Source organism: Myotis brandtii, unplaced genomic scaffold (assembly GCF_000412655.1).
Source record: "Myotis brandtii unplaced genomic scaffold, ASM41265v1 scaffold68, whole genome shotgun sequence".
NCBI lineage: Eukaryota > Metazoa > Chordata > Mammalia > Chiroptera > Vespertilionidae > Myotis > Myotis brandtii.
In genome coordinates, this window is record NW_005370657.1 from 348,950 (window position 1) to 363,078 (window position 14,129).

The 14,129-nt window shown below is 59.4% G+C and overlaps 1 protein-coding gene across 1 annotated transcript in view; it reads left to right on the top strand.

The window, feature by feature from the left end:
• The window catches only part of ZDHHC12 (zinc finger, DHHC-type containing 12), a 590,635-nt gene that overhangs the window by 171,629 nt on the left and 404,877 nt on the right, over window positions 1–14,129 (top strand). The gene's annotated exons all lie outside the window — the stretch shown is intronic.

Genomic DNA, 14,129 nt, shown 5'->3' on the forward strand with positions numbered 1-14,129 from the left:
GGGGGTGGGGGGGGGGGGGGTGACCACACAGAACAGCAGGTACCAGGAGGGACCTACTTTAAGGACCCGGATGGGGAGGGGGCCTCGGGCTGAGGACCAGCCCTGGGAGCACATGGAAAAGCATTTCGGGGATGGAACCACCAGCACGCAGCCCTGAGGTGGGGGCCAGACTAAAGGCTGGCATGGCCGGGGTGCTGGGCAGGGGTGTGGGGCAGGGGCAGTGAGGCCAGGAGGGTCGGGCTGGATCCTGCAGGTCGGGAGCCCGGGCTGAAAGCAGGAAGGGGACAGAGGCCACTGGGGGTGAAGGAGGGCTTGGCGCGCCCTGGTGTCCGCTTTGCACGGTCGCTCAGGCCGCCGTGTGGGGTGATGGTGCTGACGCTCGAGGCGGTGGCCACAGGATGGAGGGATGTGGACCCGCGTGGGCAGAACCCATAGGCTGAGGTCTGAATGTGCGAGGAGAGGAGAGAGAGGAAGCAGGGGTGCCCCCAGGCCTCCGTCTGGAGTGACCGCTCAGTCTCAGCACGTCGGCTCCAATGTGCTCTGCTTCTCCTTCCAGGGGTGCACCCGCAGCTTCGGGCCCTGTGCACCCCGAGAGACGACGGGCCAGTGGAGAGGCCCGCAAACCCTCCCCTCGGACCCTCTCCTGCTGCCCCGCCTGGCGGGGGTGGGGGGGAAACATGGCTTCTGTGCACCGACTGGCTGCATGACCTTGGGCAGCTGCATGACCTTGGGCAGCTGCATGACCTTGGGCAGCTGCATGACCTTGGGCAGCCACGGTCCTTCTCTGGACACGGGTCAGTAAAATGACCCGCCCCATCCTGCCCTCTGCGAGGGAGACCAGGTGTGAGAAGGCAGAGAAAGCATTTAACCCAGCGGTTCTCAACCTGTGGGTCGCAACCCCTTTGGGGGTCGAACGACCCTTTCACAGGGGTCGCCTAAGACCCTCAGAAAACACATATTGAATATATAATTACATATTGTTTTTGTAATTAATCACTATGCTTTAATTATGTTCAATCTATAACAATGAAAATACATCCTGCATATCAGATACTTACATTACGATTCATAACAGTAGCAACATTACAGTGATGAAGTAGCAACGAAAATAATGTTATGGTTGGGGGTCACCACAACATGAGGAGCTGTATTAAAGGGTCGCGGCATTAGGAAGGTGGAGAACCACTGCTTTAACCTATTTCAAAGCACTTGACAGTGTGCAAGGAGGCCGCCAGGTCCTGCAGATCCCCCGTGGGAAACGGCTTCTCTGTCACACGGCACACCCACGCGGCCACTCACGGCTCCGACCGCGGGATCCTCCCAGAGCCCAAGGGACTGAGGCACAGTTGCAACATGGTCAGCCTGAAGCCTCGCCAAAAACGGGGTGGGAGTGAACCCCAGTAACACTCCCGGCAGACCCCACTGAGCTCCTGCGCCCAGGGTCCTGCATGGACTGTGGCTTTTGTGGGCCCTTGGCAGCCGTCCCCGGCCCTGGGGTCAGACACAGGAAGGAGCAGATGGTCCCCCTGGGTTTAAGACAAACGGGAAGGCATTCATTCCTTCCTTCCTCTCCCACAGAGCCCATCGCGGCCCAGGCATATTCTAGGCCAGTGATGGCGAACCTATGACACGCGTGTCAGAGGTGACACGCGAACTCATTTTTTTGGTTGATTTTTCTTTGTTAAATGGCATTTAAATATATAAAATAAATATCAAAAATATAAGTCTTTGTTTTACTATGGTTGCAAATATCAAAAAAAAATTCTATATGTGACACGGCACCAGAGTTAAGTTAGGGTTTTTCAAAATGCTGACACGCCAAGCTCAAAAGGTTCGTCATCTGTGGACCGAACACTGATGAGCCAAAGACACACGCTCCCTGCCTCGTGGGGCTCACGTCCCCGTGGGGAGACGACAGCCAATGAGGAGAACGTTAGACGCCAAGGAGGACAAGCCCAGCGCCCTCTGCTCCAAGCACCCGCCGAGGGGACAGGGACAGCCAAGACTTCAGGGTGCTGCTAAGAGGTCAGGCTCATTGGCATCTACTGCTCCCTCCTCCCTCTCACCATGATGGTCTAAATTCCCCACAGGTGGAGAGACCGAGGCTGCGGGAACGCTGTGCGCCGCCCGCGGGGCAGGTGTGGGAACGCAGGTGGGCCTCGGGGCCCTCCCTCCAGCCCGGCCTGGCCTCCCTCCTCTTGAGGAAGCGTGTGAGTAATTTTATGTGCAAGTCCCACATGATCAGACACCGGGCTACACTCTGAGTGAGATTAATTCCAAGGTTCGACCAAGTCCCTGGGTGCTATCCTTCCTGGGAAGCTGCCGGGAAGGAAATGAGGCCTGTGTGTCCCTCAGGCCCCAAGTCTCAGGCCCCGAGTCCCAGGGTCCCTGGAGGCCGAGGGTCAGGGAGGGGCTCAGGCGGTCATCGCTCGCCCCTAAATCTCAGCCACCTCCGTGGATGCCCCACATGTACCTGATTCCTCAATGTCCCGCTGCCTGTGATCCCGGTCAGACAGGTTCCTTCACCAGGGCCCCACTCTGCAAATGACTCCATTATCCTCTCAGCTGCCCCCTCCGAGCCTCAAGGCCTCCGCACCCCACAGCCCCCCATGTCCAACCTGGACCTAGGTCCACCCACATCCACACGCCTCTCAAATGTCTCCCTTGTCTCCACGTCTGCAGCCTCCTCCTCAGCCCCAGCTGGTTAGACGCTGCCCTTTCCTGGCTGCAGACTCCTCCTGGGCTCCCCCCACACTGGAATGACCCCCTCCCACCGGCAGGCCAGGTCCGAGCCGGGCACCAGGGGCACCACGTCCCTGGCCCTAGAAGGGCTGCCCTGCCCTGCGCCTCAGTGGAGGTGATTCCCCGAGGGAAAGGGCATGGCCGTGCAGGGCTCTAAGAGCCTGAGTCAAGTGAAGCCAATTAGCTGTGTGACCTTGGGCAGTCTCTGTCCCTCTCTGGTCTCAGGTCTCTTTGTCTCTAAGATGATCAGCCTGCCCTGCCTTCCTCCACTGAGACCAGGTCTGAGAATGAGAGAGAAGCACTTTCACATACACTTTACAGCACTTTACAGCCTTTGGGAATGTCCCCACCACCCGGACCACCCCGCGCTCCTCCGCCATGCACCCCACCTGAGTCCCAGCGCCCTCCTCCGAGACAGCAGGTAGCGGGGAGACAGAACCGCCCGAGGCCAGACAAGCAGCTTTTACAAGAGCCTTTGGTCTGCTGGGGAGTGTGGGACACCCCCCAGAACAAGAGAACGGGGGCCTTGAAGGTCGCACTCACTGTTTGGTCCCCAACACAGGGCCCTGCACACAGCAGGTGCTCAATCAATGCCCTAATGAATGGCGATGCCCCACCACCGTCAGCTGCTCCTCCAATCGCTGAGAACGATGCCCGCAGAGGCCTGCCCGGGCCAGGGGTCAGCGCACTCTCCTGAGGAGGCGGAGCCTGGCCTTGCAGGACAAGGTGGGTGTGACCAGGCAGTGGAGGGAAAGGGCATTCGGGAAAAGGGGCACAGTGTTGGCCAAGGCAGAGGGGCAGGAAGCACATGGAGGGTGGACAGGGCATACGGAAAGACGGTAGAGAGAATCTGGTCAGAGAGCGCCATCCACCCAGCCCCGTCCATGCTCTGAGATAAAGAATACAGTCCCTCCTACTTCACAGATGGGTAGACTGAGGCACAAATGGTTAACTTGTTTCCTCAAGGTCCCACACTCAGGAATTCTAACCCAAGTCAGAGATGCAGAGCCCTTGGGCGTCATCGCTGGCTTTCTCTTCGCAGCAGGTTCTGGAATTTGCGTGCACAGGAATGAACGTGACATGAAATAGGGTTTTCTGTAGTTTGAATGAAAACTGCCCCCTGTGGTATATCCTCCTATTCCTGGGACCTACCGCCCCAGTTCCTGACTTAGGGCCGGGAGAAGGCAGCAGCCTCGGGGAAGAGTGTTCTAGAAGGAGCCTGGACTGCTCTGTGGGACGGACTGGCAGGAGTGGGGGTGAGGAGGGAACAGCCCTTCTGGCCAGGCACTGCCAGCTCAGTTGGGGGTAGAGGAATGGTTCCAACGAGCCAGAACAAGTTACAACGTCAGTGCAGACCTGAGACGAGCCATCCACCCATCTATCCATCCACCCATCACCCATCAATCCACCCATCAATCCACCCATTCATCATCCATCATCCATCCATCCATCCATCCATCCATCACCCATCCACCTATCCATCCATCCATCCATCATCCATCATCCATCCATCATCCACCCATCCACCCATCCATCATCCATCCATCCACCATCCATCCATCCATCATCCCACCACTCATTCAACAAATACTGCCTGAGCCCATAGTCCAATGGAGTTCCATCCAGGGACGCAGGTGATTACAGTCAATGTGGCCGGTGTTGTGATGGGAGATGCGCAGGGCACTGTGGGGGCCCAGAGGAGGCACCTGACCTAGCAAGAGGCTGGGGTGGGGCAGTCAGGGAGGGCTTCCTGGAGGGCATGGCGTCTGACCTGAGACTCAGAGGGCAAGCAGCACCTCGCCAGGCCAAGAGGTAGGGAAGAGCATCTCAGCCTGCAGGAGGCAAACAGCACCTGCCTACCCCAGGGCGAGTGGCCTTCGGGGACAAGACAGCTCAGTGTGGCTGACAGGAGAGCGTCAGGGCAGGGGATGCATTTGCAGAAGAGGGTGGCTGGAGCCAGATCTGCCAGGACCTTGGGAGACACAGTCCAGAGTGGGCTCTGGCCCTAGCCCGTTTGGCTCAGTGGATAGAGTGTCGGCCTGTGGACCGAAGGGTCCCGGGTTCGATTCTGGTCAAGAGCATGTACCTCAGTTGCAGGCTCCAGGCCCTGATCGGGGCCCGTGCAGGAGGCAACCAATGGATATGTTTCTCTCACATCGATATTCCACTCTCTCTAAAAATCAGTGAAAAAATATCCTCGGGTGAGGATTTAAAAAAAGGGGGGTGTTGATTGGGCGGCAGTGGGAGCCCGTCAAGACTTCCAGTGGAGGAGAGATGTGGTGTCCTGTTTACAAAGAGAGCTCAGACGTCTGATCAGGGTGGGCTGGGTGATTCCGACCAGGCTTCTAGCTGAAGACAGTCTAAAAATAAAATGTCTAGGTCTAACATGGAGATGCACTTGCAAAAGCATTAGAAGTTGACAAGAGAGTAAGAAGTTTCCAAATCAAATCTGAGGGGAGAAGAGGAACTGGGAGAAGGGCAGGCACATGGAGGCCTCTTGGCCTCGGGAGCTCGTACAAGCTCAGCGGAGCCTCCCTTGTCAGCTGTGAAGAAGAAGGGGCAGAAGCGAAGGCCCGGGGCCCACCGTCTAAAAGGAGAGCCTCCCACGGTCAGCTGGGACCCCAGGGGCTACCTCCTTGGGGAGGGGGTGATCGGACGCGGACCGGCCCCTCTGAGAACACAGCTGGGACTGACTCAGGTCTTCCAGGGAACCTCAAGCCAGGAAGGGTGGATCGAGACAGGTGTGTGGTTGACGCAAACTGAATTCCTCTGTGGAGGAAGGTGGCTTCATCCATGCCTTAAATTATTCCTGCACTGACTTTTCCAAATACTATGACCAATGCGTGACGAAAACTAGGCCACAGGAAATAAGACACCATGAGAAAACACACACACACCAGATATATACCTGTGAAGTATGTTTCAGACGTTGGAATTAGCCTAAAACAACTATGCTTACTGTGTTTCAAAAAAAAAAAGACAAGTATGAAACATCACCAGAGAATATAAAACTATAAACGGTAACAAAGCAAACTGACAAAAGAACCAAACAGAAGTTCTAGTAATGAACATTACAATGAGTGAAATTTAAAATTCAGAGACTTTGTTTCCTGACCTGTCGGCGATGGCCCCATACATGTTTTGGTTTTGAATCATTCGCTAAACTGCACATTTTTTCACTCTTCCACAAAGCTGTGCGCTTATAATGTATGCATTTCATGCATGTGTGTTATATTTCAAAATAATAAAGCATAAGAAACACTCACTGGATGGGTTTAACAATGGATTAAATGCAGCCGAAGAAAGAATTAGGTCAAAAGAAAATATCCAGAACGCACTGCAGAGAGACAACAAAGATGGGGAAGGGGGAGAGGTTACGAGACAGAGAGGATAGAAAAGAGTTTAAATGAAGTCCCAGGAGAAAGAGAAATGGGCAGAGGCAATGCTAAAGAGATGGAAGCCGGCAATTTTCCAGAATGGATAAAAGGCACCAGGCCATAGTAGATTCAAGACACTGAAAGAGTCCCCGGGAAGATAAATAAAAAGGACCCACACCCCATCCATCTCAGTGAAGCTGCAGAACACCCAAGGTGAGGAGAGGGTACCCCTAACAGCGGCTTAAGGAAAGAGCCAGACTTGCTTTCGAGGGAGCCCTAGTGAGAAGGACAGCTGACTGCTCTGCAGCAACAATGGGAGCCAGAAGCTGTGGGAGGCACTGCCCACTGGAGCGCCGCGTGCACTGTTCACTGGAGAATGACGTGCAGGGGCCAGACCAGAAGCCAGGGAGACGCCGGTGGCCTGGACCCGAGCAGCGGCCATGGGGACGGAGGAGAGTGGGCCGGTGTGGGAGAAGCCGAGGAGGCAGAACCAGCCTTGGTGGTTGGCGGCTTATGATGAGGGGAGGGTGGAGGCAGGGGTGAAGGTCAAGTCTGGCTCGAGGGGCTGCTTGGCCAGAGGGGCCCCATGGAGATGAGACTGGAGAGGAGAAGCAGGTCAGGGAGGGGGTGGACCTGGTTCTGAATGTCAGTCAAGAAAACCACAGCCCTTGGTGCCCACAGAAGAAGAACCTCCTGGCAAAAGACAGCACGACTCCCAGATGAAGAGGCAGGAGGCAGGGAGGGGAAGATCTACAGGCTGGCCGGCCTGCCGAGCACAGCACCCACGGCTCCAGAATGCAACCAGGGAGATGGGAGGCCACAGGCGAGCGCAGGGAGTCCAGGGGCAGGCTGTGCCCTCCCGGCCCGGGATCCAGCCCAGCTTGGCTCACGACCCGGGTTCAGTCAACACCTGCTGTACAGATAAAGGAAGGCCTGCCCCAGAGGCGGGGACTGTGGCTGGCGGCCCCGCGAGGCCAGCACGTTGCCTGCCCCCCTCACCTGCGATTCCCGAACCGTAACTGTGCCTCCTGCAAACTCCCGCGGGCAGAGCACCAAGTTGGGAACCTGAGGCAGTCAGAGGCAAAGACTGGTCGGTGGAGAGACCAAGCCCCCAGCCCCTGCTGCCTGACTCCCTGCCCCCCAGCCCTGTCCTCCCCACCCCCATCCTCCACCCGGCAGAGGGCTTCCACCGAGTTTGCCATTGAGATGGCGGATACATCTCTCCCAGCACAAACGGGAACGCCATCCGCTCAGCCTTGCCAGCGTGGCGTCCTCAGGGGTGCCACCTCCAGAGCGAAATGCACAGCCATTTAAGGACACAGAAAGCCCCTCCTCCCCGAGGGGAGAGCCCCCAGGGGTCCCCAAAGCTTGTGAGGTTGTGGGAGCTGAAGCTCTCGAAGCCTCCCTCTCCTGCCTGCCTCGCGGCTGCTCATTTCCACAGAACGTGGGCTGAGTCTCCACGTGTGACTCACCCCCTCCCTCCCTCCCTCCCTCCCTCCCTGAGTAAATGTCAAGTAACATTAGTTATCGCATCTCCCTCGGCAGCCCCCGCTCCCCCCCTTTTGACGGTGCTGTTTACCTCGCTGGATCAATCAGCATTTGGGGAGAAAAGAGAAACCCTTTTCATCCAATTAATGAAAATTGGGCAGCAGGAATGTGCCTGCTTAAAATTTCACTCCCTGGGCAGGGGGACACCGGAGGCTGGGAGGGGGGCCAGGAGCCCAGCCTCCAGGAGGGCACGGCCACACACATCTCGCAGCAAAGACCCCGGCACCTGGGACTGTCTCCGTCGAATTTGGGGCATCGGTGACCTGGCTCCTGGGACCCTCCCCCAGGCAGCCCTGTGGGGGGAAGACCATGATGCGCCCATTTTACAGAAGCATCAGAGAGGCTGAGCCAGGATTCCACGTGGGGCTGCCCAGCCCCCGAGCAGGGCCACTCAGGCTCTGAGGACCATGAGCGCCAACAACCCCCCCCCCACAGGACCCGAAGCCACGGGGACAGTGTTAGTGCGTCTCATTCGCCGCGCAGGTCCCACGTGCCGCCAAGGGCCCAGAGCGGGCCAGCGGGACGCAGGCTGGGAGGACGGAGCGTGAATGTACAGTCCACAGGGCCTGCCCGCCTGAGAGACGGGGAACAGGCAGGTGACGGCACCTCTCCGGGCCTCAGTTTGCTTGTCTGTCAAATGGGAATTGAATCAGGTGCCTCGTGGGCCCACGTCACACCCCTGGGCCTCATCTCTGCTCCGGGACCTCCCGGCGGACAGGTGCAGGCATAGACTCGCACTCCACCCTGCGCCCACCGTAGTCCTTCAGTCACTGTCTGTGACCACCCCCAAGGAGAGCCCCCCAACGGCGTGCACACTGGGCGGGCAGGGGACCTCTCACCCCCAGGCCCTCCGCCAGGCGGGGCAGGGTGCTGAGAGGAAGGAGGGGGGCCAGCTGCCCTCGTGGTGAGCAGCCCATAGCCCTCCCTGCACAGGTGCCTCCTGTCTCATCCACTGCCCCCCACGCAGCCTCCTGGGGCCCTGCCCCCTGACCATCTGCACGGGGTCCCCCTCGGGCCCTACTCTCAGGGCAGCCCAGGCTCAGACAGGGACCGAAGGCCACAGCCTCGTCAGCCTGTGTGACGACCGCACAGCCGATTGGCCGAGGGGAGCCGAGCGCAGCGGGTGTGCCGAGCCCAGCAGGTAGCGGGCACTCCATTAACTGGACAGCGTGGCGCCCACTCACCTGCTCCGCGCACAGCACGGCTGGGGCACATCCACCTCCCGCCGGGCCGGCGCCCAGGAACGGACGGTCTCCTCGGGCAGACGGACAAGCCCCCCGAGGGGTGAAAAGCCGAGGGACAGGGTCCTGTGAAAGTGGCAGAGTGGGTGGGAGAAGAAAGGAGGGTGTCCCCTGCACCCCTGCCGGAGGGGTTTGGGGAGGGAGGCATGCATGCGCGCAGGCGGACGGGACGCGGCAGGAAAGGCCCTGAGCTGGAGGTGGCATCCAGCGCGAGAAGCCGGAGGGACAGGCAGGGAGGAGGCTGGAGAGGCCAGAGCCATGAGCTCCCCGCAGACCGAGCTCCCGCCAGCCAGGCCCTCGCTGGCCTAGGGGTGATGCCTGGGCTGCTGGAACTTTCCGCAGCACCTGGGCTAGTGAGGCACAGATGTCCTTCCGCCCTGCCAGCAGCGGCTGGGCCTGTGGCAGTGCCTGGCTCCAGCAGGGCACACAGGAGGGACCCCAGCTGTGCCCCAGTTCTGCGTGGCTCCGCCAGGTCCACAAAGGCCCGACAGGGGAGGGAGGCAGCCCCGTGCCAGCCTGGAGCGGAAGCCCCGCCAGTGTCCTGGCTGGGACAAGAGGCGGCGCATCCTGTACCGCAGGCAGCTCTGCCTCCACAGTCGGTTCTGGGAAGCCATGGCTGAGCACCCCCACCCCCCACCCCCAGCCTCCCCACGGGGCAGGCATGTGGAGCCACGGGCATCCACCCTCTCACACGCAGGGGTGCGGCCGTGGAGGTGGGAGAGAGCCTCAGTCAGGCGAGCGAGGCTCTGCTGCAGGAGCAGGCAGCCCGGGCCTCAGAGGCTCCCACACACGTTCTTCTCTCACCAACTGCACGGCCGCGGCTCTGCTCCCACGGTCACTCGGGACACCAGGCCCGGAGGGCTCCCCCACGTGGGGCTCCCCCTCTGGAACAGGGGCCTTCCGAGGGGACGACAGGAAGTCCGCACTTCAGCCCAGGGGGGCACCTGTCACTTGTTTCTCAGCCTGTTGGCATCGCCAGATTTAGCAGGTAAGAATACAGGGTGCCCAGTTACGTGTGAATTCCTGATAAACCGCAAATAAAATGTGAGTGCCAGCCGGTCCCATATAACATTTGGGACATATTTATACTAAAAAGCTGTTCACTGTTTACCTGAAGCTTAAATGTAACTGGGTGTACCGCATTGTATGTGGCAACCCTGATGCCATGTTCCTTATGCCGTGTCCTCCTGAGATCTATCCGCGGCCCCCCAGTGCCTTAGGAGGGATGCACACAGATGCACACGGGATGCACATGGGATGCACACAGGATGTACACGGGATGCAGAGCCTGCGGCGTGGCTCCTGCCTCGGAGCCGTCTCAGCAGGAGAGCCGGTGGAGCCCAGCTGACGTGAGAAATGGAGCGGCCCCTCCATTCGCTCCCCAGGGACCACGCCAGCTCTTTGCCGGGCGCCTCGCCGGGGTCTGGGAGCCCCCCACCCCCACTGCGGCCACCGGCGGGCCCCCGTGAACCTCATCACCACAGGCGCTGGGCCTGGACGCCATCACTTTTTGTTTTAACCCTCCCTCCTTCCACTTCCTCCTCTTCACAGGTGGGAAACCCCTGGTTTTAGACCCAAAGGGCCCAAAATCCACATGGCATTTCCATTGAACCTGCAGTGGAACCCTGGACTTCAGGGCGGTCCCAGAGCGTCGCTGGGCAGAGCTGCCCCGCCTTCACCTCTCGGCAAAGGGCGGAAGCGTGAGCGGCACCGATCTCCCGGACCAGGACCAGCCCCGGGCCTCTCTGCCTTTGGGCTGACAACAGGCCAGCTGGGGGGTGACTGGGGGCCACTGCGGGCATGAGGCCCCAAGAAGGGGTTAGGGCAGCAACAACAGGCATTTACGGGGTGCTGCGTGCTCAGGGCTCACATCCAATCATTCAAGACTTGACCCGAATAGACCTTCCCTCCCCACCAACCCGACAGGCCAGGCCCGTGACCCGTGACCCGGCGCCCTGGGCTTCCCTCCCCCCTCGCCCGGGGCAGGTCACAGTTTCTGTGTTATTGGGGGGATGATGTGCTCAGGTCTGGGGCGGGGCACAGGGCCTCTCCGTGGGCCTTCCCATCGCACGCCTCCTCCAGGGCACCCCAGCGCCTGTCACTTCCTGCAGGCTGAGCCCACCCCAGGCCACAGCCATGCGGATGCGGAGGATGGAGGGGTCAGGGAGGAGGCGGAACTCTCAGATTTTCTCCCAGCCTCCCAAGGGCCTCCAGAGAGGTGGTTATATAAGGTTCCTTTGTTTGTGTGTGTGTGTGTGTGTGTGTGTGTGTGTGTGTAAAGGCAGATTTTTTAAATACTAAGAAACGCCACGCAGGGCAAATAACGGGTGAACTGCCTGTGGACAGGGCAGGTCCTGAGCCACGGAACCCGGCCTCCCCGTGGGCAGGGGCTGGACCATCCTGGCACTGCCGTGTGCCCAGGCCAAGCTCGGAGCCCGACAGGAGGCACCCGGCAAATATTTGCAAATTTAGCAAAAGAAATCAAGGAGATGAAAGGAGGGGACATGGGCCAGGATTGGGGGTGACAGGAGGGAGCCTGAGAGAGAAGCTGGGAGGGGGCTCCTGAGTGAAGGGGGCTTGGCAGGAGGCGGGGCTCGAAATCAGGAAAACTGCTGAGTCAAACCGTCTTTGAAAAGGCCCCAGATTGTTCATCTAAGCCCTCTTCTTGCTCAATTTCAGTTCAAGCGGCTGCAAATATTTGAAATGAGTAATTTCTCCTGATGAAGAGGGTCTGATTTTGATTCTGCCTCATTTCCGTGGAGATTTAGGGGAGCACCCAGAGGAGAGGGGTTGAGTCTGCTGTCAAGCAGCTCCGGGCCGGCCACCCTCTCTCTCCCCCAAGCTGCCTGCTGGTCCCGCCCGCACCGCCCCAGGGTGAGGACTCTGGGGAGAGGAGGCCGGGCTGGTGCACCGGGACCAGGGACAGGCCTGGGCCACCCCTGAGCCCTGGGCCCAGCAGCAGAGGGGCCCCATCAGGGCACAGAAGCAGCCGGGCGGCCCCAGGCCTGCGTGAGCTCCCTCCCGGCCCTGCAGCCTCCATGGGGCCTCAGGCCTCTGGTCTGCTGTCTCCCCCGCCAGCCCTGGCCCCTGGCCTCCAGGCTTCCTAGCCAGTCCCTGAGCTCCGGCCCTTCCTCCGCACGGAGGCATAAAGCAGCTGCCAGGGTGTTCACGGGCAATGCAGTGCGTGTGTGCTGGCACCTCTGCACTCCGTGAGCTCCAGGCTCGGGCACAGGCCCCCCGCACCTGCCCTCGCCCCCACACAGCCGGGGGATCCTGGTAAAACCTATGTCCCTTGGGGTCACACCCCGACTGACAACCAGCAGTGGCTTCCTGGAACAGCCCTCTGCCCACCCCCCACCCCCAAGAGCCGAACCTAGTCGCCAACAGCCACGCCTGTTCCCCATTCCCGAAGGGCAGAGCCTAGCTGGGTGATGGAGCCTCGCCCTAAGGTCCGAGCCCAGCCCTGAAGACCCGACATGACATTGTCCCAAAGGGAAGAGCCCACCCCAAAGAGCCCAACCTGCCGCGAAGGGCGGAGCCTCGCCCAGAAGACGTGAACCTGGTTCTAACACCTGCGCCCACCCCGAAGGGCAGAGCCCAGCCCGAGGATGGAGCCCGGCCCGAAAGGCCGACGGCCCCTCTCCTCCCGCTCACTGGCCGTGCCCTGCCCTCAGCTCTGCCCACCACCGCGGCTCACTGCCCTGGTTGGGCCCTTCCCGTTCGGTCTCAGCCCCAGTGTTGGCGCCCCTTGTGAGCGGCGGTTCTCATTTAGACGGAATATGTATGTTTGCCTGTGGCTGCCTAAGAGACCCAGCGATTCTTTAAAAGCCAGCGGCAGGGATTACGGCGCCGGGAGCCGGGAGCCGGGAGCAGAGGTGGGCAGGCCTCCCCTGGGAGCACATCCTGGTTCTGAGCTTGAACCACTTGAATGCCCCATGTAGCCACACACAGAGGCGGACCTAAGCGGACGGATGCATTTTTAAGGATGTCTCTCCTGCCTGGAGAGCCCCTGCCTGGGACCTCGCTGAAACGGCCCCTCCGTCCTTCTGTTCGGCCACAGCCCATCACTGACCGCCATCATTTCCGCGCGTTTGATTGGTTATCGTGTGTCCCTCCCACTGAAATGTCACCTTGTGAGCTCAGGGCCCTGTCCTGTGCCGGCGCCACGTCCGAGACCCCCGGGGAAGAGTGAAAATCGCCAGAGCCGCTCCCCCCGCCCGCTGTGCGCACCTTACACACTGCCAGGGCCCGGAGCCGGCAGCCAGGACTACACCTGCGCTCCACAGGGGCTGGGTGGATGTTTGTCGAATGAGTCGAGCCACCGACGTCTACAACACATTTTCATAGATGGACCAGCCCTGGTCGCATGGGTCAGGGGTCAGAGCAGGGGTCCTCAAACTTTTTAAACAGGGGGCCAGTTCACTGTCCCTCAGACCATTGGAGGGCCAGACTATAGTTTAAAAAAAAACTATGAACAAATTCCTATGCACACTGCACATATCTTATTTTGAAGTAAAAAAACAAAACGGGAACAAATACAATATTTGTATTTGCATGTGGCCCGCGGGCTGTAGTTTGAGGACCCCTGGGTTAGAGCATCCGCCTGCGCACCAGAGGGTCGCGGGTTCAATTCCCAGTCAAGGCACGTACCTGGGTGGCGGGTCTGATCCCTGCCCCTGGTCAGGGTGCCTGTGGGAGGCAACCAAAAACTGAGACATCAATGTTTCTTTCTCACCCCCTCTCCCCTCCCCCCTCCCTTCCACTCTCTAAAAAACATATAAATAAATAGATGAACATATACCTTCCAGAGGGACAAGCAAAGCTTTTTAGGATGAAAACAGCCAGAAGAGCTCCTGGTGCAGAGTAGATATTCAACGCACGGCAGCGACTCTAGTTATGACTAAAGTGTAAATGACTTACCGGGCTGGACCGCTTTCTGTGAGCAGGAGGAGGCAGTGCGGCCAGGAGAGCCCTGAGGAGAGAAGAGGAAACAATTCTAGAGACACGGTGCTTCTCCAATGACTGTACCATTCCCTTTTCCTTAAAAAAATACGTCTCCTCCGTGGGAGTCTCTGCTAACGTTACCCAGGAGCCCCCGTCAGAGAAGCTAGACATTCAGACGAGTGCTCAGAAAGCCCACAGCCCCCCAGGGCCCAACGGGGCCACATCGAGGTACTGGGAGGCGGGAGAGCAGGGAGGAACAGCCTCTCACTCCACCCCC